We start from the raw sequence: 23,730 nt of genomic DNA, 5'->3' as shown, positions 1-23,730 counted from the left end.
GGGGGTTGTGATAGTATGGGGTCTTTCTCTTTAACAACCTCAAACCGCAGGAAAGAAATGCTTCATTTATAAGATTGAAATATAACCAGAAAGTATAAAAATAGCTATTTGTGTGTATCATGTCAGAAATATTTGTTTTTATTTTAAAAGAATTTAGAAGAGAAATATGATTAATAAGGCAGTAGAATCCATTTAAACTGTCATTTTCCTGTTTAGGTTGGAAAGTTTAATTTGATCAAGTCCACTTGAGTGCCTAAGCAACTGTTTGGGTAGTTTGGCTGGTGTGGTGGTGCTCTCCAAATACCTGATCCAAACGGACAGAGAGACAAAGTGAGAAAGAAAAGGTGTAAATAACAGACATATCATATTCAGAATACAGTAATGTGCTGTTCAGCACAGTGACCTAGAGTGAAGATGGAAATCAGTCATTCTAGTGCTCTCAACGGTTTTCCATTACAAACGGACCAGGGCTTCCTGAGACACAGGCAGTTGGAGTTATATAGAGTTAGAGGTTGTTTTCACGGCACCAGCCGACTAAAGCAGAGACCTCCTTCCACTCCAGAATTTTTTTTTTTATTTGGGTGGGATCATCTGGAGTCTTGATTCCTTTCACGGAGTCAGCAGTAGATACACAGCTGTTAGCATAGGAGGAGTACAGAAGAGGTGACAGCAGTGCTGGGGACCCTCTGGCACAACCAGAGGTGTGAAATTGAAATTGTTTGGAAGGAATGGGAAGCTAAAGGCAGAGTCACAATCTCTGATTCATGTAATCAAAACAGTAAGTTCTTTCCTCGGGCAGCTTCGTTAGAACATTTTAAATAGATGTAAAAGTGTATTTACAGACTATATCAGCCCTTATCTTTATTTACCTGGTTTAATCTTTTTTTCAGAAGTGTAAATATATTATACTATGTACCCCTGATGGAATTATTGATGTGCTATAAATATACTCTTGTTTGTATTGTATCTATTTTTATTGCTACAATAAAAAGTTAAAAAGAACTGCACTTTCGAGAAATGTCCACTGGGCGGCGACAGAGATACACGAGTCTATGGCGGCGAGTCCAATAGCGCCTCCGTACAGATCCTCGTTGTGCAGAGATTGAAAATCAATACAGATGATAACTGTGACGTTTGTGACAGCAACTCTGAAAGATAACGTAAAGAAGGAAACTAATATTGACATTACTTTTAAAGAAGTTAAATAATACTACATTTTAAACCTATTGAAAGTAATATGAAAATATCGTTTGTATTTAAAAAAAATGATACTTCCACGATATAATAATTAACGAAATGCTGTGAGAGGAGACCCATGTTTAAACACTTTAAAACGGATGTAAATGCGTCTGTACAGACAATTTGAAACATGGACGGACCTCATCTGCTTTTGTTTACTATTAAACAAGATTACTTGTTTAATCTTTTTCCATAACATGTACATGTATTATCGTATGTACCCCTGACTATACTCTGTGTTATATGTATTCTTGTTTTTATGGCATGTATTGTTGTTATATTTAAAAATAAAAAGACGCGACTCGATTACGTCAAAAGGAAGTCGCCACAGGGCTTGTGGGAAATGTAGTCTCTATAGTGCTCTGGACTGTGCTCCACACATGTTCCGCAGATTTGATTGAGCATCAGAATTAATTATACAATGTCAGTGTATTTACCGTGTCACGGATTTCTATGTTTGTCTTACAAGACGGACTCGGCAGGAGCTGTTTCTTGCTCTCCGGAGTGAAGGTGCTCTGGGAAGAGACGAGCAAATCTTCAGACTCTTTGTAAATGAGACATCATGACAGCTGTGCCGACCTGCTCTTGATTGACCTGTTGAACCTGTTTGTGTAAAAAGCAGGAGTCTTGTGTACCCCTGATTGTGTTATGTGTACTCTAGTGTGTTTGCAGCGCTCGTCCTGCCTGGTTTATCAACTCGACACAGAAACAAAACCCACTGCCGTCGTGTCTGTGGGTTTCTGAGCTCTCTTGTCTTGTTTGTCTCCTGTGTTTATTTTACTTTGTTAAATAAAACGTGGTTGCCGGGGCAACGGAGCTGCAGTAGTTGTTGCCGGAGCGGGTCTGACCTCCAGCAGGTCAACAGGCGGCTTTTTTAATCTAATCTCCGAGAAAAACAGAAACTTAAGAAACTTGAGTCTAAAAAGCGCTGGCTGGAGTATTTTGTGGAAGAAACGGTGACTCGCAGGCTGTGGGACAGGACTATCAGGGACACATCAGCGCTGGACACCAGCCTCACACCGCTGGGCTCACTGCACCATGAGCGAGTCCGTCGGCGCCTCCTCCTGCTGGGGTGTGTTACTGCAGGAGTGAGGAGTCTCCGGTCTCCGGTTGCGTCATGATCTGCAAGTGGAGGTGAGAGATGGCGGCGCAGTGGGTGGCAGCGCTGGGAGCCTGGATTTAGTTCCTGGGGTGCTGTCTGTGTGGAGTCTGCATGCTCTGCCCCTGTTCTCATGGGTCTGGTTTCCTGGGGTGCTGTCTGTGTGGATACCTGGTGAAGAGACCCAGTGAGTGTTTGAGTGGCCAGCTGCGTCAACTTCAATAAAACTGGCCTTTTGGTTTGTTTGAATGCTGACTTGCTATGGTGTATTTTTTCTCTCTGTGAACAACACGTCCTACGGCCAACACTACCCACACAGGAGGTGTGTGCGTGACAGCTCCTCAGCTGAAGCAGGAGTCCAAGTGTGCACAGATTTCTTGTTGGGTTTTGTTGTTTGAAGTCTCTGTTTGTATGTAGGAAGCAATTGTGCCATCGCGTGGTCCGAGTTATAGCACGCGACCAGAGCTCCCGAAGAGCGCCTGCCTCCTGCCCGATTCGACGTCTAAAATCATCACAGAACGGTGAGGAGCCTCTGACACAGCCCCCAGTACTGGGTGTGCAGAAAGAATCCTATTGTACAGTTTTGGTGTGAAATGGCCTCCAGTTCTTGTAACATGATGGGTTTCTCTGGACTGCAGTCCCAGTGCACTCCGGTTTGGATTTGCAGTGGTGTTTTCTACAATGGAAAACCCTTTGTTTGTACAGAATGGAAATGGCAGTCTGCATGTTTTAATAATCTAATGTGATCATGTACTACAGCTTAAACACTGAGCCAGGTGACGTTTGATTCTAAAAGATTTCTCCATCATTTCAGCCCGGCAGCTCCTCCTCCCTTCCAGCTGAGACTCTTCCCTCTCCAGAGGTGGGTTAGTGCTCTCAGGTCATCTTCTCTCACACAGCTGCGGGGCAGAAACGCTACTTCCACTGGGCAGAGAGCAGACGGGCAGTGGGAAGGGCAGCCCTGTGTTTGGGGATCAGGGCTGTCCCTGCTGAGGGATGCTTTCAGAGCCAAAGCAACTGGCTGGGTTATGAACTTTATGGTGTGATCCAAATAAGACATACAAAGACAGAGAATGAGAAAGAAATAGTATTGCATGTATCTGATCAAAACAGTCTCTTTCAGACAAAACAAATATTGAACAAAAACTTAGTTGCAACACACTGCACTACACTTTCTTCTAGGCTGACATTACTGATAGTTTGTGCTGTCTTCCTTTCAGTCTGCAGGGTGTGCATCTTTTTCCTCAGCTTCCTACACGAGGAATCAGTTTCTCCTGCCCTGGTTTCACTCCTTTATATCTCACAATCTTCTGCAGCTCCTGGAGGCTGACGACATGTTTGCTGTTTCTGAAAAATTGCTGACTGGCTCATCAGCACAATTGCTGATTCAAAATCCTTTACTCACATGTTGCCTTAGCCTCTGTATCACAGAGATGTGTGCTTTTCTGGGTTGGGTAGATCAATAGTGTGCTTTTGCTCAGTTGCTCTGCTCAATGCGTGGTCTTTTAACTCCGGCTGGGTACGAGCACCTCACTCTCCACACGGCTTTCCAAGGCTCTGTCATCGTGTGTGAGGATGTTGTGTAGCTCGTGAAACAGTTCCCCCATTTGAGCCCTGGATTTACTGGGTACTTGAATACCTGAATCTTGCCATCAGTCCTGATCACCTTGTTTTTGTTCTGCAAGGACAAGGCACCTCCCCAGCACTGAACACAAACTGATACTGGCGGGTTGATTGTGTTGTGGTGTGAGTTTGTGTCTGTGGGGGTGAGGTGTCCCCTGCAGCGCGAACAAACATGCAGACTCCACACAAACAGCACCCCTGGAATCAAACCCAGGGCCCCGGTGCTATGAGGCAGCGATGCTAACCACTGTGCCGCAGTGTTGCCCCCTTTGAAAATGTCTGACTTCCGTTTAATTTGAGGTCACAAGCTTATAAATGGTCTCACAACGTTTGTCTCATCTCAGGTTTCTCTGACCAGTCCCAAGGACCTGTAGTCACTGACAGCTTCTGCAGTCTGACGGTTCATTTCAGTAGGCTGGAGGGATGGCGCAATTATCCTCAAATCAGTGAGTATTGTTTTGCTCTTGTAACAAGAGAAGTCAACAGACTATTCCGTGAAACTGTTCAGACTGGCCCGTGGTGATTTTCTGGGTCCTTTAGTAAGCTGACCGGGACTGTGTCATCGACACACTTTGTGAGAAGCCAGTCTATGTGTTTGCTCTTGTGATCATTCGTGAACGAATGTAAGAGAGTGTAAGAGAGGGAGAAGATTCGGCCCTGGAGTGATCCAGTTTTCTATTTAACAACCTCAAACTGCAGGAGAGAAATGCTTCATTTCTAAGATGGAAATATAATCAGAAAGTATAATTAGCCATTTGTGTATATCATGTCAAAAAATGTTTTATATATAAAAATAATTTAGTAGACATTTGCTTAATAAGGCAGTAGAATAAATGTTGTGATGCTGGTGTGATGGTGCTCTCCAACAAACTGATACAAATGGACAGAGAGACAAAGTGAGAAAGAAAATGTGTACATAACAGACATATATGCAGAATACAATACAGTGCTGTAAAGTACAATACCCTAGAGTGAAGATGGAAATCATTCATTCTGGTGCAGAAGAAGTGAATCTGCTCTCAATGGTTTTCCTGTACAATTGGAACACGTTGTGAATTCTACATAATTCACAGGAAACAAAATAAACAACTCATTCACTCCCCTGCTGTCCGTGACCCAGAGCTCAGTAATCATTTCACTACTGAAGATCATGCAGTTTTTAATGCTTTTCATTTGAACATCCTACTTGTTAATATTTCCTCTTAGATGAGAATATTCTCTTCGGCGTGTCTTTACAACTCTTCTCTTATTGCTCCTCTTGTCAGTAATCCGGTGTGAAAGCTCTCTCTGTCGGAATCAATGTCTTACCTCTCCGTCTTGTGTTTCAGGTCTCCTCTGGCTGCTGACCCTGCCGTCAGGACAGAACACATCCCGCACTGACCACACTGCTGGGTTTACTGTACGTGACAATAAAGAGCTTGAGCAACACATCTAATGTGATCTCTGACCGCTTCCCGAGGAGGGTCCAGCAACGTTCTATATAGTGCACATCACCATCGGGATGAAAAACAAAAATCCCCAGTAGGAGTCCAGTCTTTCCCTGCTACGCAAATTGCTTTTCGTTAGGTGAGGTCGCAAGTTCTTATTGGAGAATGTTGTACAGTTTCTTAATGCAATAGGGCGAGTAAGACTGAAGTTCCCCCCGTGTTGGCCGATCAGTGGAACGAAACTGAAAAAAGCTCCTTGAAACTGTGATTCATACACTTATACACTGGCTCAGCATGGTGCTCACCTGCTGTCCTTGGGTGTCTGCTGAAATTTGATTTTTTTTCAGGAGCACTGTGACCCAGAGCTCAATAATCATTTCAGCTACTGAAGATCATTCACTTTTTAATGCTTTTCATTTTAGCATCCTACTTGTTAGTATTTCCTCTTAGGTGAGAGGTACTTTTCTGGGTCTTAGTTGAGTGAGCTTTATTAGAATAATTGAACAATACTTTCACCTCCACATAACACTCATAGATTTTTCAAGGGTTAAATATGGGAGCCACGTTTCTTACATGTATCCTTTTGTAAGTTGATTCACAAAGCTTTCACCGCCTCCACTCCAGTGAATCACTTTGTTTAGCAAGTGATCAGGTGGAACAGTTTAATTTCTTCCTGCAAATAATGCCTTTTCCTTTTTCATCCCATTCAAGTCTCCGTCCTAGTTAGAGTTATTGTGATGTAGAACGGCAGTGGTCCAGTTGAAAGGTTCAAGGTTTCACTGTGTTTTAGAGTGCAGATAAAGAAGATAATAGGAGAGGAAACTGGAAAAGCCGTGACTCTGTCATTCCATTCAATTCAATTTATTTTCATATAGCGCCTTTCACAACAAGGTTGCCCCAAGGCGCTTAACAATGCAGGTAAATATACATTTTGTGAATACAGAACTGAAGACAATGGAGGAAAGGAACCAAAGACTCAGTAAGGAGAATAAAATCCTCTAGGGGTCCAAGGTCAACTGGCTGCCCAACCCCTTTGGGCCTGCTAACATTATATCATTAAAAAAAAAGAAAGAAATGAATGCGGGTATTAATCCATCCATCCATCACGTTATCTGTATGTCAGTACCCCATGCAGGTCTCTGCAGACCAGCAGAATCCTCCCAAACGACAGCTGTATCCATGATGCCCCTCTTGGATCCATGGCACTGATGCAGCATTCAACTCACATGGTGCCCAGCCCATGACAGACAGTATTTCTCCTCTGCAGCATCCCTGCGAGGCAGGACAGGTGCCTGACCTCTGAGAGCCTTGTAAGTAAGTAGAAGGAGTTTGAAGTCCGCCCTGTACCTGAGAGGAAGCCAATGAAGAGAGAGAAGTATGGGGGTTATGTGGTCATTCTTTCTGCTCCAAGTAACAATTCTAGCTGCTGCATTCTGTAAGTATTCAAACTCTTTGCTGTGACAAATCTAACGTACTTTAGGCAGACAAAACGACCTTAAAAAGCCACATGATTTTTAAGTAGTCTGTCTGTGTGTAGTAACAGTGGTTCACATTATTTCAGAACGTATACTCCCGTCTCTGTAACTTTCCTAGGTCAGCTAGTGAACATTCTGTATTTACACCACGAATGCACTACTTTGTCTCGCGCGCGGTCACACTGGCCGTCCACAGGCACGGGCGGGAGCAGGGAACACGAGGCCGCTCTGTAGTGCCCCTGTGGCTCTCCAGCAGAGGGGAGCACTTTGCTCAACAGCCCTGAGCCAAAGGACCCAGTGATAAAGCTGAAAATCTGGCAAGTCCCCCAGTCTCCCTGGGGCGCTGAAGAGGATTTCATCTGATGCTGAGGTTCCTGTAACTCAACACAAAATTGAACACGGCGAGTTATGAGTTTGTGAAGAAGTGACAGCGGAACAATGTCAAACAGGAAGTTAACCTACAGGAAAGAATGAATTGAATCTCTGATATTCAAGCACGCAGTGTGACATCCACTGTCTATTTAAATCTACTCTGCAAGTCTTACAATTCTTTTTCATACACTGTCTCCTGGTTATTGTTTTGTGAGTGCTTGAACTGTTTCTCAGTAGAAATAAGACCGATAACTCACTGCTTCAGGATGCACACTATCGTCGATGAAACCTGTGGTGTAAGCAAGCGAAAAGAGACAGATCCTTCTAAAACACAGAGGCCATCGGGAGGGCAGAAACACTCTGCAACAGGTAGGAGCTGTGGAGCCGTGATTCCCCCGAGCCAGAGCCCTCGTCCTCCCTCGACAGCGAACTGAGCTCCAGCGACTGGAGCAGCTACCTGCCGTCGTGGGACCTCCTGCAGATTGGGAACGGGTAAGGCAATTCGACACGAGCCCACTCCTCTTCCCACTGCTTACACCCCTATAACAAATAGTTTCAGGGTATTCAAGTACAGGATAAAGAGATGACAGGTGTTCCCAATTGGCTGAGGATACAACTCTCTCTCTGAGAAAGCACACAGAGGTGGACAAAGCAATTAAATGCCTTTACAAGTCATTTCCTCTGTATCTGGTCTTTCTTTACATATCAGAAAAGTGAACTGGTGGCTGTTGGAAAGTGTCTGCTCCGTACGTAATATACATGTAAAAGATGTGATTAAATATCTTGGTATTAAGATTTTCAAAAAGGTGATTTTGTGATTTGATGTTCTCTACCTTAGTAAAATAAAAAAAAAACTTTATTCATGGTTGCTATTTGTCAAACACGGGCAGAAGGAGGCCTAAATGCTACAGGGTTTAGAGCATCTAATACCGATACCGACAGTATTATTTACAAAATTAAGCAAAGTAGGTGATGTATGTTTCCCTAATTTAATCATTCAGGAACTAGGTATTGATGCTTTTAAGAAACTAACAGTAGCCCATCAGAAACTATGGAAGAATTTACAACCTTTATTAGACTACAAGGAAAACAATTGAGTTATACTTGTACTAATAAATACTTCAGATCCCTCTCGCAATCTCACAATATCTTGTCAAACTATTTTGGAGCACCTCTTTGGGGAAAGTGAGTGGAATCAAACATGACTATTGTCAAACAGATTTTGTATGAATAATAAGGTTAAGGCGTCAGTACAAAATTGTACATTGAATCGACCCGGTAAAGATACACAGTGTGCATAGATTTAAAAGTAATATAGATGATAATGGTCTTTCTCAAAGCAGCCCAGAAACCTTACGTTTGTTTTTGTTTTGTTCTGTTGTTATAACACTTCTAATTCTGACATTTCCTGTAGACAAATTGATGTTATTTTACTGCTCAATACTGCTGAACCGAATCTAAAATATAATGTATCATTGGCTTAATCATTATACTTGCTCGTTATTAGATGTATAAATAGCCTAAAGATGAGAAATAATCGAAAATTGAATAATTAGACCGTATGTCGTAGTAGCAGATTGTACTTCTCGCCTAATTGATGTGGTCGAGCAACACCACAATCGCCATACAATCCGTCCGTTCTCATGCTCTGACTTTCAGGTTGGGCAGTGGAATGGATTCCAGGGCAAACTCGTTCTTGTTTGATTATCCGTGTGAAATCTCGCCCAATATAACGGGTAAGCTCATGCACTGAAATGATGCGCTTCCAAATTGAAGCGACACGCATTTGAATAATTCAAAATACACACGAGGGAACGTCTCCAAACCATGTCTAAGTATCACAACATGAAAGCTGTGCGTACCTTCTCTTTATTTGCCTGTGTAATGTACTCCGGTGATCTGTAACGTAGTCTTGCGTGCATCGTAAAGGATCCGGACTTCCGGCTACGGAAAACCCGGAGTGGATCGGCCTTTCCACCGGACCCGGACTTCCGGCTACGGAAAACCCGGAGTGGATCGGCCTTCCACTGGATCCGGACTGCCGGCTACGGAAAACCCGGAGTGGATCAGCCTTTGCACCGGACCCGGACTTCCGGCTACGGAAAACCCGGAGTGGATCGGCCTTTGCACCGGACCCGGACTTCCGGCTACGGAAAACCCGGAGTGGATCGGCCTTCCACTGGATCCGGACTGCCGGCTACGGAAAACCCGGAGTGGATCGGCCTTCCACTGGATCCGGACTGCCGGCTACGGAAAACCCGGAGTGGATCGGCCTTCCACTGGATCCGGACTGCCGGCTACGGAAAACCCGGAGTGGATCGGCCTTCCACTGGATCCGGACTGCCGGCTAAGGAAAACCCGGAGTGGATCGGCCTTCCACTGGATCCGGACTGTGAGCAGCTTTTGTCCAATCGGCGCTGAGATTTCAGCAGGAGGCGGGAGACAGGCTCTTGTCCAGTCACACAGCTTCAGTCCCGGGACTTTTCCGAATTCTGGCGGGCGGTGACACTTCCGAGAAATGTCCACTGGGTGGCGACAGAGATACACGGAGCTGAGTCTCAAAGCGCTATCGGAAAGACTTGAAATCGGAAATACATTTGTTACGTTTTAATCCCATTGAAAAGGAAGATGAAAATATCGTTTGTATTTTAAAACATTATTATACTTGCGCAACGTAATTATTAAGGGAATGGTGTGAGAGGAGACCGTGTTTGAACAGTTTAAGACGGATGTAAAGACATTTTATTTCAGAATGTCTTTCTGAAATGTGTCTGTTTCTGTGTTGTAAGAACGTTGAAGCATGGACGGGCCTTATCTGCATTTACCTTGTTGAATCTTTTTTTCCATAAAATGTTCATGTATTATTGCATGTACCCTGACAATACGACTGGTACGTTACGTTTTCTTGTAGTTTTTGGTCTCATAAAAAATACAAAAGTATGAGTCGATGACGTCAAAATGGTGTCGCCCACAGGGCTTATGGGTAATGTAGTCTCTGTAGTTCACTGGGCTGCCCTGCCCATGTGTTTCGCTGATTTCATTGAACATTAGAATGAATTATATTAATACAATTTCAGCGTATTTATCGTGTCTTGTATTTCTTTGTCTCTCTTATGTGTTCCCTTGTGTGTATGTTTTCTTGTATTTCACTTGTCTGCGGCGCTGCTTAATCGACCCGGCACATAAAGCAAACCCACTGTCCTCGTGTTTCTTAGCTCCCGTCTTGTTTGCAAACTTTTTTCCTGTGTTTATTTTACTTTGTCAATAAAACGTGGTTGCCGGGGAAACGGTGCTGCAGAAGTTGTTGCGAGCTGACCTCTAGGAGGTAAACAGTCGGCTTTTGTAATCTAATCAGCGAGCAAAGCAGAAACGTTAGTCTAAAAAGCGCTGGCTGGAGTATTTTGTGGACATTATGCAGAAGAAAAGGAAGAAACGGTGAGTCGCAGGCTGTCGGTAAATATCAGCGCTGGACACCAGCCTCACACCGCTGGGCTCACTGCACCATGAGCGAGTCCGTCGGCGCCTCCTCCTGCTGGGGTGTGTTACTGCAGGAGTGAGGAGTCTCCGGTCTCCGGTCGCGTCCTGATCTGCAAGTGGAGGTGAGAGACGGCGGCGCAGTGGGTGGCAGCGCTGGGAGCCTGGATTTAGTTCCTGGGGTGCTGTGTGTGTGGAGTTTGCATGCTCTGCTCATGTTCTCGTGGCTTCAGTTTTCTGGGGTGCTGTGTGTGTGGAGTTTGCATGCTCTCCTTATGTTCTCGTGGGTCTAGTTCCTGGGGTGCAAAATTCTGTTTATTTCACAAGACGGACCCGGGCAGCAGCATGTGTCTGCAGCGCTCATCCTGCCTGCATGTTTGCAAACTTTTCTCCTGTGTTTATTTTACTTTGTTAAATAAAACGTGGTTGCTGGGGAAACGGTGCTGCAGAAGTTGTTTCGATCTGACCTCCGGGAGGGAGACAGCTGGCAAAGCCGAAACTTTAGTCTAAAAGGCGCTGGCTGGAGTATTTTGTGGACATTTCGCAGAAGAAAACTAAGGAGTCTCTGGTCGGGTCCTGATCTGCATGTGGAGGTGAAAGGCTGAGAGACGGCGCACATGCTCTGCACATGTTCTCATGTGTCTGGTTTCCTGGAGTGCTGTCTGTGTGGAGTTTGCATGCTCTGCTCATGTTCTCAAGGGTTTCCTGCCGCTTCTGCAGTCCAGTGTTGGTGAGTCTGTTGGGTTGATTGTGTTGTGGTGTGAGTGTGCCCTAAAGGGGTTTTAATAGTATGGGGTTTGTGTGTTCACTTGTATGCAGACCACTGGAGAGTCCGGTTGTTTTTTGCCAGGCAGACTAATGGCTGCATATTCAATTCCAGCTACTGATGTTGCCAAACCAGCAAGTGGGACAGTGTTTGAAAACCCTTTCAATGAAAGGTTTGTAGAACAGTGTTGCTATTGTTCTGTTTAATTCGAGGTCACCGAGCTTATAAATGGTCTCACAACGTTTGTCTCTTTTCAGGTTTCTCCGACCCAGAGAGTGAACAAAGAAGTGATAAGGGCCCATAACACCTAAGCTCGGCACTCTCACACTCTTCAGCCACACGAGCTTCCTCCTGGTAAAATACTGGGCAAGCCCCTTTCTGACAGGGACAGTGGAAAACCCCCTGAGGGAGATGGGCTGAGGGGAGGAATAAAACCATCTGAGCCGGAACGGAGCACGCTCCCGATTCCCACCAGACCCGGGAGACGACACAGGCAGCACAAGGGAAGCTGCGGAGCGCGAGTTCGCGGAGGCAAGGACCGATTGACGACCACGGGAGACAGTGGCTTTGGAACAGAGGTACTGTACAGAGACTTTTAATACCTGAAGGCAAGGAGCTGCACATTGGTGGTGGTGGAGGGGAGTCCCCATTACCTGTAAAGCGCTTTGAGTGGAGTGTCCAGAAAAGCGCTATATAAGTGTAAGCAATTATTATTATTATTATTAAGGAGCGAGAAACCGGCCCGGCTAGCCGCTCCAAACTGAGGGGAATGGAATACAGTTCGCGGGAGGATTTCTAGTGGAACCTGAACGGAGTCTGGGGAAATGGGACCGGCCTCACGTTCACTGGGGCCATCAAAGACTTTACAGGTACGAAGAAGAATCGTTCGAGTGGCCACTCTTCGGTACTTGACAGAAAAGACTGCCGTCCCTCTGGATTCATTATGACCCTTGGAAGGATCTTTTGTTGCTGCTGTTTTCGTTGTGTCTTTGGCTGATGGTGAATGTGGATAGAAAATAAAAAGGTCACTTATACGATACACATGCTTGTCGCTGGCCTGTGTGGGCATTGGTGGATCTGGGAGATCAACAGAACCTGTTGCATTGCTAGGTGCCGTAGTCATATATGAGGCAGGAAATAATTGTTGTTTGAGGGGTCACCTCACTCTGACACGAACGTGTTGGGAAGACGCGCCAGTTCTGACGTTAGTGCGACGGGTCTGTAGGCATTAAGGCAGGTTCTTGTGTCCTTTTTTGGAACAGGAACAATAACAGAAGATTTGAAGCAGTCTGGCACTGTGCACTGGGACAATGATTGCTTAAAAACGTCTGTAAAGATTGGAGCGAGTTGGCCAGCACAGGGCTGTAGTGTGGCTGGAGATACACAGTCAGGTCCTGCTGCCTTTTTACAGTTTTGCTTTTTGAATAGCCTTAACACATCCTGTTCTTTGCTTCACAGGGCATTCTCAAGACTTGTAAACGGCGTCAAGTCTTCGTGAGAGATTGAGTGTGAGTGGGTGTGGCACTCCAGTTGAGTGGGGGACAATAGCTCATCCCCAGGATGTGAATTATTTGGAGGAGTTGCGAGACTGCCATGGACAAGGTCGTTGGAGATCCTTTGTGTTTCAGACCTGCTGTAAAATGTGTTATCTGGTAGAGAGTGATCAAGATGTATCTGAGGGGATTTTCTTTTGGAATTCGTTACAGTTTGGAGACCTTTCCAGACAGATAAACAGTCTTTGTTAGCAAACAGTTGTTCTAGCTGTGGACAGGAGGGGAATCAAAAGGTAGAGAACACTATTTTTAGAGAAATGGCCCTAAAGGAACAAAGCATAGTGTAGGATGCCACTAGCTTAAGTCTTAACAGCACTGCATGAGAGGAGAAGCCAGTGTCTATTTGTTCTGAGGGGTCCTCAGAAAGGTCAAAAGGTTGCAAACAGATAGGAGACTGGTTATATGCCTGAAGCTTAGCTAGAGGAACATAACATTGCTGGAATGCTGAGAGGGGAGGTTATCAGAGCCTAATGTTATTGCGAAAAATGGCAACTAGGTATAGAAGATCTGATGAATGTCTGTCCTGTGAATTGTTAAGGGTTTCATGTAATTGTGTGTCCAAGTAGTCCGGACTGCTGTGCTATGTGTTGTTTGTCTTGTGAATTTTCTGTTTTACACCTATTGTATCCATAGTGGTACGGGCCAAATCCTATTTAAAGGGTGTTGCGAGCACTGGGGTTTGTTGGGAGTGGTGAGTTAGGAGTCTGGAAATGAGAGCAAGGTGCGAGTGGATATGATAAAAAGATTGTTCCTTTATTTTGTTTCTGATACCTGGTGAAGAGACGCAGTGAGTGTTTGAGTGGCCAGCTGCGTCAACTTCAATAAAACTGGCCTTTTGGTTTGTTTGAGTGCTGACTTGCTATGGTGTATTTTTTCTCTCTGTGAACAACACGTCCTACGGCCAACACTACCCACACAGGAGGTGTGTGCGTGACAGCTCCTCGGCTGAAGCAGGAGTCCAAGTGTGCACAGATTTCTTGTTGGGGTTTGTTGTTTGAAGTTTCTGTTTGTATGTAGGAAGCAATTGTGCCATCGCGTGGTCCGAGTTATAGCACGGGACGAGAGCTCCCGAAGTGCGCCTGCCTCCTGCCCGATGCGACGTCTAAAATCATCACAGAACGAGAGGAGCCAACAGGAATGCAAGTCTCTTCTGGTGAGGAGCCTCCGACACAGCCCCCAGTACTGGGTGTGCAGAAAGAATCCTGTTCTACAGTTGTGGTGCGAAATGGCCTCCAGTCCTTGTCAAATGCTGGGTTTCTCTGGACTGCAGTCCCCTCCGCATTTGGATGATTGTGATTGGTGTTGCTGTAGCTGTGCTGTCCTGAGACTGACTGGTGTCAACACCAGCTGTACTCTGGGATCAGCAGGGCCTAGTGGTGGTATGAATTGTGGCCTCTGTTTCTCAGGTGTAACAAGTGTCTGATTACTCTGTTCTGTATGTTTATCAATAGTGGGTACTGGCCTAATTCAGCCCTGCACTCGCTGTTAGCTGTTTTTCTCTGCGCAAGGCGGATGTTTCTACAGATTGATTAGAGTTTCTACTGAGTGTACTCCTGGTCTGTGAGGGGACCCCACACTTCACTGCCGTATAGGGCAATGGGTTGGATTACACTTTCAGATATTTGGAGCGAAATTCTTGTTGGTGGGTTGACATTGAAGAGCCTCCTTCTTATTGCGTAGAAAGCCCTGAGTGCCTTCTCCCTCAGTGCCTTTAGTGCCAGGTCAAAACTCCCAGAAGAGCTGATGGTGAGACCGAGATATGTGTAGCTGGATGTGTGCTCCAATGTGTTGTTGTTCAGTGTGAATTTGTACCTGTTTCCCTGAGGTCTGGCTTTCTCCTGGAAAACCATAACTCTGGTCTTGTCCAGATTGACTGGCAGTGCCCAGGTGTGACAGTCCTGCTCCAGCAATGCCAGGCTCTGCTGTTCTGGGTCCAGATGGGCTGGCAGTGCCCAGGTGTGAATGTGATGGGATGTGTGGCGGTTTGGTAGGAAGCCAGTCTGACTCTAATGCGGGACATTGTGCTCAGTAAGGAGGGCCAGTTATCAGATATTCAAGTTACGACAGAGTTCCTTCCCCAGGTTACTGTTCACACTGAAGCTCCGGTACCTGTTGGGGTCGAGTCTGTCTCCATTCTTACGGACGGGAGTGATCAGTCCTTGATTCCCGGCCTCAGGGAAACAGCCGGCCGTCAGGACGAGGTTGAGGAGTTTGAGCAGGCTTTGCTGCAGGTCTGAGCTGCAGTTGGGTCAAGCGTTGTTGACTGTGTCTTGGCTACAGGCCTTTTGTGGTCTGAGAGTTGTCTGTTTGTGTATGTGCTTATCTTCTTTAGGGTGTGCATGTAGTGTCTAACCATCTCACAGTATCTGAGGCGCAGTTCAGAGTGGTGTGGTGTTGTTTTAGTTCTGGTAGTTCTCTTCAGTTGTTTCTGCACTCTGTATCAAACCATTTGATATTGTTTCTGAGTGTGTTTCATATGAATGTAGTCATTTTGATTTTAAGGCTAGTTTCTCAAAAACATGGTTTAAATTTATGCCCGATTTGTTGGTTTGATTCAGAGCGTTTTGAAATGTAAGGGATCAAGTAATGTAAGGGTTTATTTGCTGCTGAAAAGAGAAGAAAGAAAAAAAAGAAATGAGACAATTAGCTTGTAATGAGTTTATAACAACAGTAATTAGATTCCTGCAAGCACTCTTTTCATTGTCCAACAACTGAAAGCTTTTAGGTATAAAGGAAGGGTCCTCTAATATTTGATGTGTGAGATTGTCATTCTATTGGAGATGTTAGTGAGTCTGAGGATTTGTGTTAATATGACAATACTGCTACTACTATTAATAATACAGCATGGCAAGACTTCTTTCAGTCATTTCCCACCCCTCCACCTCAGTGAATCACACATGTTAAACTTCCATCTCGGGTTCCAGATCAGACATGAGCAATCCTATATTACAAATACTTAGCACCAAGCAATTTAACCAGACAATAATTTAAGCAATTATTCATTCAAGAGAAGCAGCAGGACGAGTAAAGTGCCCCTCTGATGGCCGGTCAGTGGAATTAAACTGGAAAATTTCTTAGAAATGATTATTCTTACAATGATGTGCCAATGGCGCCGCTTGGTGGTCATTCAGCAAAATTTCACCGAAAGTTTTTTTTAATTAAAATACCGTTAGTAATGTTCGTATTAATAAGTTATTTTAATTTTAAAAATATTTAAGCATTTTCAACAGCAAAGAATACATTGCATTGCAAACAAGAGTAATGAATGAATGTATGTACATGGATACAAAATACAAAATAAATACAATAAACCAAAAATTAAAATGACGTTCAAAAGGCGCGAGTCGATGACGTCAGAAGGAAGTCGCCCACAGGGCGTATAGGTAATGTAGTTTCTGTAGTTCTCTGGCCCGCACTGCCCACGTGTTTCGGTGATTTGATTGAACATCAGAATTAATTATATTGTACCATTTCAGCGTGTTTGTCGTGTCATGGATTTCTATGACTGTCTTATGGGTTCTCTTGTGTGTCATGTTTATTTTAGTGGGTGGCAGTGCTGGGGCCCTGAACTGTAATCATTCGTGTTTAGTATTTGTTACTGTGACCCTCCTGGGAGGAGGGGACATTTGTAAGATTCCTGTCCTGGCAAGCAGCAGGTGAGAGTTTGCTGTCCAATTACACCTCCGCTACCTCATTTCACCTCTTTCACCAGCCTGTAAAGGGGGTTGTGATAGTATGGGGTCTTTCTCTTTAACAACCTCAAAGCGCAGGGAAGAAATGCTTCATTTATAAGATTGAAATATAACCAGAAAGTATAAAAATAGCTATTTGTGTGTATCATGTCAGAAATATTTGTTTTTATTTTAAAAGAATTTAGAAGAGAAATATGATTAATAAGGCAGTAGAATCCATTTAAACTGTCATTTTCCTGTTTAGGTTGGAAAGTTTAATTTGATCAAGTCCACTTGAGTGCCTAAGCAACTGTTTGGGTAGTTTGGCTGGTGTGGTGGTGCTCTCCAAATACCTGATCCAAACGGACAGAGAGACAATGTGAGAAAGAAAAGGTGTAAATAACAGACATATCATATGCAGAATACAGTAATGTGCTGTTCAGCACAGTGACCTAGAGTGAAGATGGAAATCAGTCATTCTAGTGCTCTCAACGGTTTTCCATTACAAACGGACCAGGGCTTCCTGAGACACAGGCAGTTGGAGTTATATAGAGTTAGAGGTTGTTTTCACGGCACCAGCCGACTAAAGCAGAGACCTCCTTCCACTCCAGAATTTTTTTTTTATTTGGGTGGGATCATCTGGAGTCTTGATTCCTTTCACGGAGTCAGCAGTAGATACACAGCTGTTAGCATAGGAGGAGTACAGAAGAGGTGACAGCAGTGCTGGGGACCCTCTGGCACAACCAGAGGTGTGAAATTGAAATTGTTTGGAAGGAATGGGAAGCTAAAGGCAGAGTCACAATCTCCGATTCATGTAATTAAAACAGTAAGTTCTTTCCTCAGGCAGCTTCGTTAGAACATTTTAAATAGATGTAAAAGTGTATTTACAGACTATATCAGCCCTTATCTTTATTAACCTGGTTTAATCTTTTTTTCAGAAGTGTAAATATATTATACTATGTACCCCTGATGGTATTATTGATGTGCTATAAATATACTCTTGTTTGTATTGTATCTATTTTTATTGCTACAATAAAAAGTTAAAAAGAACTGCACTTTCGAGAAATGTCCACTGGGCGGCGACAGAGATACACGAGTCTATGGCGGCGAGTCCAATAGCGCCTCCGTACAGATCCTCGTTAAAAAATATGATACTTCCACGGTATAATAATTAACGAAATGCTGTGAGAGAAGACCCGTGTTTAAACACTTTAAAACGGATGTAAATGCGTCTGTACAGACAATTTGAAACATGTACGGACCTTATCTGCTTTTGTTTGCTATTAAACAAGATTACTTGTTTAATCTTTTTCCATAACATGTACATGTATTATCGTATGTGCCCCTGACTGTACTCTGTGTTATATGTATTCTTGTTTTTATGGCATGTATTGTTGTTATAATTAAAAATAAAAAGACGCGACTCGATTACGTCAAAAGGAAGTCGCCACAGGGCTTGTGGGAAATGTAGTCTTTATAGTGCTCTGGACTGCGCTCCACACGTGTTCCGCAGATTTGATTGAGCATCAGAATTAATTATACAATGTCAGTGTATTTACCGTGTCACGGATTTCTATGTCTGTCTTACAAGACGGACTCGGCAGGAGCTGTTTCTTGCTCTCCGGAGTGAAGCTGCTCTGGGAAGAGACGAGCAAATCTTCAGACTCTTTGTAAATGAGACATCATGACAGCTGTGCCGACCTGCTCTTTATTGACCTGTTGAACCTGTTTGTGTAAAAAGCAGGAGTCTTGTGTACCCCTGATTGTGTTATGTGCACTCTAGTGTGTTTGCAGCGCTCGTCCTGCCTGGTTTATCAACTCGACACAGAAACAGAACCCACTGCCGTCGTGTCTGTGGGCTTCTGAGCTCTCTTGTCTTGTTTGCAAACTTTTCTCCTGTGTTTATTTTACTTTGTTAAATAAAACGTGGTTGCCGGGGCAACGGAGCTGCAGTAGTTGTTTGCCGGAGCGGGTCTGACCTCCAGCAGGTCAACAGGCGGCTTTTTTAATGTAATCTAAAAAGCGCTGGCTGGAGTATTTTGTGGAAGAAACGGTGACTCGCAGGCTGTGGGACAGGACTATCAGGGACAAATCAGCGCTGGACACCAGCCTCACACCGCTGGGCTCACTGCACCATGAGCGAGTCCGTCGGCGCCTCCTCCTGCTGGGGTGTGTTACCTGGGCTGCTGTCTGTGTGGAGTCTGCATGCTCTGCCTGTGTTCTCATGGGTCCTGTTCATGGGGCGCTGTCTGTGTGGAGTCTGCATGCTCTGCCCCTGTTCTCATGGGTCTGGTTTCCTGGGGTGGTGTCTGTGTGGAGTCTGCATGCTCTGCCCCTGTTCTCATGGGTCTGGTTTCCTGGGGTGCTGTCTGTATGGAGTCTGCATGCTCTGCCCCTGTTCTCATGGGTTCAGTTTCCTGGGGTGCTGTCTGTGTGGAGTCAGCATGCTCTGCCCCTGTTCTCATGGGTCCTGTTCCTGGGGTGCTGTCTGTCTGGAGTCTGCATGCTCTGCCCCGGTTCTCATGGGTCCTGTTCCTGGGTCGCTGTCTGTGTGGAGTCTGCATGCTCTGCCCCTGTTCTCATGGGTCTGGTTCCTGGGGTGCTGTCTGTGTGGAGTCTGCATGCTCTGCCCCTGTTCTCATGGGTCTGGTTCCTGGGGTGCTGTCTGTGTGGAGTCTGCATGCTCTGCCCCGTTGTCATGGGTCTGGGTTCCTGGCGTGCTGTCTGTGTGGAGTCTGCATGCTCTGCCCCTGTTCTTATGGGTTCAGTTTCCTGGGGTGCTGTCTGTGTGGAGTCTGCATGCTCTGCCCCTGTTCTCATGGGTCTGGTGTCCTGGGCTGCTGTCTGTGTGGAGTCTGCATGCTCTGCCCCTGTTCTCATGGGTCCTGTTCCTGGGGTGCTGTCTGTGTGGAGTCTGCATGCTCTGCCCCTGTTCTCATGGGTCCTGTTCCTGGGGTGCTGTCTGTGTGGAGTCTGCATGCTCTGCCCCTGTTCTCATGGGTCTGCTTTCCTGGGGTGCTGTCTGTGTGGATACCTGGTGAAGAGACGCAGTGAGTGTTTGTGTGGCCAGCTGCGTCAACTTCAATAAAACTGGCCTTTTGGTTTGTTTGAGTGCTGACTTGCTATGGTGTATTTTTTCTCTCTCTGAACAACACGTCCTACGGCCAACACTACCCACACAGGAGGTGTGTGCGTGACAGCTCCTCAGCTGCAGCAGGAGTCCAAGTGTGCACAGATTTCTTGTTGGGTTTTGTTGTTTGAAGTTTCTGTTTGTATGTAGGAAGCAATTGTGCCATCGCGTGGTCCGAGTTATAGCACGGGACGAGAGCTCCTGAAGAGCGCCTGCCTCCTGCCCGATTCGACGTCTAAAATCATCCCAGAACAGTGAGGAGCCTCTGGCACAGCCCCCAGTACTGGGTGTGCAGAAAGAATCCTATTGTACAGTTTTGGTGTGAAATGGCCTCCAGTTCTTGTAACATGATGGGTTTCTCTGGACTGCAGTCCCAGTACACTCCGATTTGGATTTGCAGTGGCGTTTTCTACAATGGAAAACCCTTTGTTTGTACAGAATGGAAATGGCAGTCTGCATGTTTTAATAATCTAATGTGATCATGTACTACAGCTTAAACACTGAGCCAGGTGACGTTTGATTCTAAAAGATTTCTCTATCATTTCAGCAGCGCCTTGTCTGCGGCAGCCCGGCAGCTCCTCCTCCCTTCCAGCTGAGACTCTTCCCTCTCCAGAGGTGGGTTAGTGCTCTCAGGTCATCTTCTCTCACACAGCTGCGGGGCAGAAACGCTACTTCCACTGGGCAGAGAGCAGACGGGCAGTGGGAAGGGCAGCCCTGTGTTTGGGGATCAGGGCTGTCCCTGCTGAGGGATGCTTTCAGAGCCAAAGCAACTGGCTGGGTTATGAACTTTATGGTGTGATCCAAATAAGACATAAAAAGACAGAGAATGAGAAAGAAATAGTATTGCATGTATCTAATCAAAATAGTCTCTTTCAGACAAAACAAATATTGAACAAAAACTTAGTTGCAACACACTGCACTACACTTTCTTCTAGGCTGACATTACCGATAGTTTGTGCTGTCTTTCCTTTCAGTCTGCAGGGTGTGCATCTTTTTCCTCAGCTTCCTACACGAGGAATCAGTTTCTCCTGCCCTGGTTTCACTCCTTTATATCTCACAATCTTCTGCAGCTCCTGGAGGCTGACGACATGTTTGCTATTTCTGGAAAATTGCTGACTGGCTCATCAGCACAATTGCTGATTCAAAATCCTTTACTCACATGTTGCCTTAGCCTCTGTATCACAGAGATGTGTGCTTTTCTGGGTTGGGTAGATCAATAGTGTGCTTTTGCTCAGTTGCTCTGCTCAATGCGTGCTCTTTTAACTCCGGCTGGGTACGAGCACCTCACTCTCCACACGGCTTTCCAAGGCTCTGTCATCGTGTATGAGGATATTGTGTAGCTCGTGAAACAGTTCCCCCATTTGAGCCCTGGATTTACTGGGTACTTGAATACCTGAATCTTGCCGTCAGTCCTGATCACCTTGTTTTTGTTCTGCAAGGACAAGGCACCTCCCCAGCACTGAACACAAACTGATACTGGCGGGTTGATTGTGTTGTGGAAAAATGGGCTGTGGTGTGAGTTTGTGTCTGTGGGGGTGAGGTGTCCCCTGCAGCGCGAACAAACATGCAGACTCCACACAGACAGCACCCCTGGAATCAAACCCAGGGCCCCGGTGCTATGAGGCAGCGATGCTAACCACTGTGCCGCAGTGTTGCCCCCTTTGAAAATGTCTGACTTCCGTTTAATTTGAGGTCACAAGCTTATAAATGGTCTCACAACGTTTGTCTCATCTCAGGTTTCTCTGACCAGTCCCAAGGACCTGTAGTCACTGACAGCTTCTGGAGTCTGACGGTTCATTTCAGTAGGCTGGAGGGATGGCGCAATTATCCTCAAATCAGTGAGTATTGTTTTGCTCTTGTAACATGAAACATCAAAGAGAAGTCAACAGACTATTCCGTGAAACTGTTCAGACTGGCCCGTGGTGATTTTCTGGGTCCTTTAGTAAGCTGACCGGGACTGTGTCATCGACACACTTTATGAGAAGTCAGTCTATGTGTTTGCTCTTGTGATCATTCGTTAACGAATGTAAGAGAGGGAGAAGATTCGGCCCTGGAGTGATCCAGTTTTCTATTTAACAACCTCAAACTGCAGGAGAGAAATGCTTCATTTCTAAGATGGAAATATAATCAGAAAGTATAACTAGCCATTTGTGTATATCATGTCAAAAAATGTTTTATATATAAAAATAATTTAGGAGAGACATTAGCTTAATAAGGCAGTAGAATAAATGTTGTGATGCTGGTGTGATGGTGCTCTCCAACAAACTGATACAAATGGACAGAGAGACAAAGTGAGAAAGAAAATGTATACATAACAGACATATATGCAGAATACAATACAGTGCTGTAAAGTACAGTGCCCTAGAGTGAAGATGGAAATCATTCATTCTGGTGCAGAAGAAGTGAATGGTTTTCCTGTACAAATGGAACACGTTGTGAATTCTACATAATTCACAGGAAACAAAATAAACAACTCATTCACTCCCCTGCTGTCCGTGACCCAGAGCTCAGTAATCATTTCACTACTGAAGATCATGCAGTTTTTAATGCTTTTCATTTTAACATCCTACTTGTTAATATTTCCTCTTAGATGAGAATATTCTCTTCGGCGTGTCTTTACAACTCTTCTCTTATTGCTCCTCTTGTCAGTAACCCGGTGTGAAAGCTCTCTCTGTCGGAATCAATGTCTTACCTCTCCGTCTTGTGTTTCAGGTCTCCTCTGGCTGCTGACCCTGCCGTCAGGACAGAACACATCCCGCACTGACCACACTGCTGGGTTTACTGTACGTGACCATAAAGAGCTTGAGAAACACATCTAGTGTGATCTCTGCACGCTTCCCGAGGAGCAGAGATGATAAGGTCTGTGTCCGTTCCCGAGTCTTTGCGAGAGGCCTGTTTAGTCCGTCACTGAGATGATTTTAGATGCCTGTGAGTCGTGCCCACTGAAAAATGAAATAGTGCAGCACAATGAGACTTCAAGCAAAGATCTCATTAGCCCCTTCTGTGAATTGGTGTCTCGCAAGAGATCTTCCATCTCTTTGAAAGTTTCACAGCTTTGACCTCTAGATTAGAAATGACGCCAATTGCACATGGGTCCAGCAACGTTCTATATAGTGCACATCACCATCGGGATGAAAAACAAAAATCCCCAGTGGGAGTCCAGTCTTTCCCTGCTACGCAAATTGCTTTTCGTTAGGTGAGGTCGCAAGTTCTTATTGGAGAATGTTGTACAGTTTCTTAATGCAATAGGGCGAGTAAGACTGAAGTTCCCCCCGTGTTGGCCGATCAGTGGAACGAAACTGAAAAAAGCTCCTTGAAACTGTGATTCATACACTTATACACTGGCTCAGCATGGTGCTCACCTTGGGTGTCTGCTGAAATTTGATTTTTTTTCAGGAGCACTGTGACCCAGAGCTCAATAATCATTTCAGCTACTGAAGATCATTCAGTTTTTAATGCTTTTCATTTTAACATCCTACTTGTTAGTATTTCCTCTTAGGTGAGAATACTCTGGTACTTTTCTGGGTCTTAGTTGAGTGAGCTTTATTAGAATAATTGAACAATACTTTCACCTCCACATGACACTCATAGATTTTTCAAGGGTTAAATATGGGAGCTACGTTTCTTACATGTTTCCTTTTGTAAGTTGATTCACAAAGCTTTCACCGCCTCCACTCCAGTGAATCACTTTGTTTAGCAAGTGATCAGGTGGAACAGTTTAATTTCTTCCTGCAAATAATGCCTTTTCCTTTTTCATCCCATTCAAGTCTCCGTCCTAGTTAAAGTCACTGTGATGTAGAACGGCAGTGGTCCAGTTGAAAGGTTCAAGGTTTCACTGTGTTTTAGAGTGCAGATAAAGAAGATAATAGGAGAGGAAACTGGAAAAGCCGTGACTCTGTCA

At 45.0% G+C, this 23,730-nt stretch overlaps 1 long non-coding RNA gene across 1 annotated transcript; it reads left to right on the top strand.

Annotated features, from left to right (window-relative positions):
* The first annotated feature begins 4,309 nt into the window (after positions 1 to 4,309).
* LOC138224945 (uncharacterized) lies at positions 4,310 to 5,389 on the top strand. Its single transcript, XR_011183449.1, has 2 exons — positions 4,310 to 4,407; positions 5,290 to 5,389. It is a non-coding gene; the product is annotated as an uncharacterized lncRNA (long non-coding RNA).
* The last annotated feature ends 18,341 nt before the right edge of the window (positions 5,390 to 23,730 follow it).

Source organism: Lepisosteus oculatus, chromosome 24 (assembly GCF_040954835.1).
Source record: "Lepisosteus oculatus isolate fLepOcu1 chromosome 24, fLepOcu1.hap2, whole genome shotgun sequence".
Classification (NCBI taxonomy): domain Eukaryota; kingdom Metazoa; phylum Chordata; class Actinopteri; order Semionotiformes; family Lepisosteidae; genus Lepisosteus; species Lepisosteus oculatus.
The sequence above is the reverse complement of the archived record's forward strand: the minus strand, read 5'-3'. Positions and strand labels throughout refer to the sequence as shown.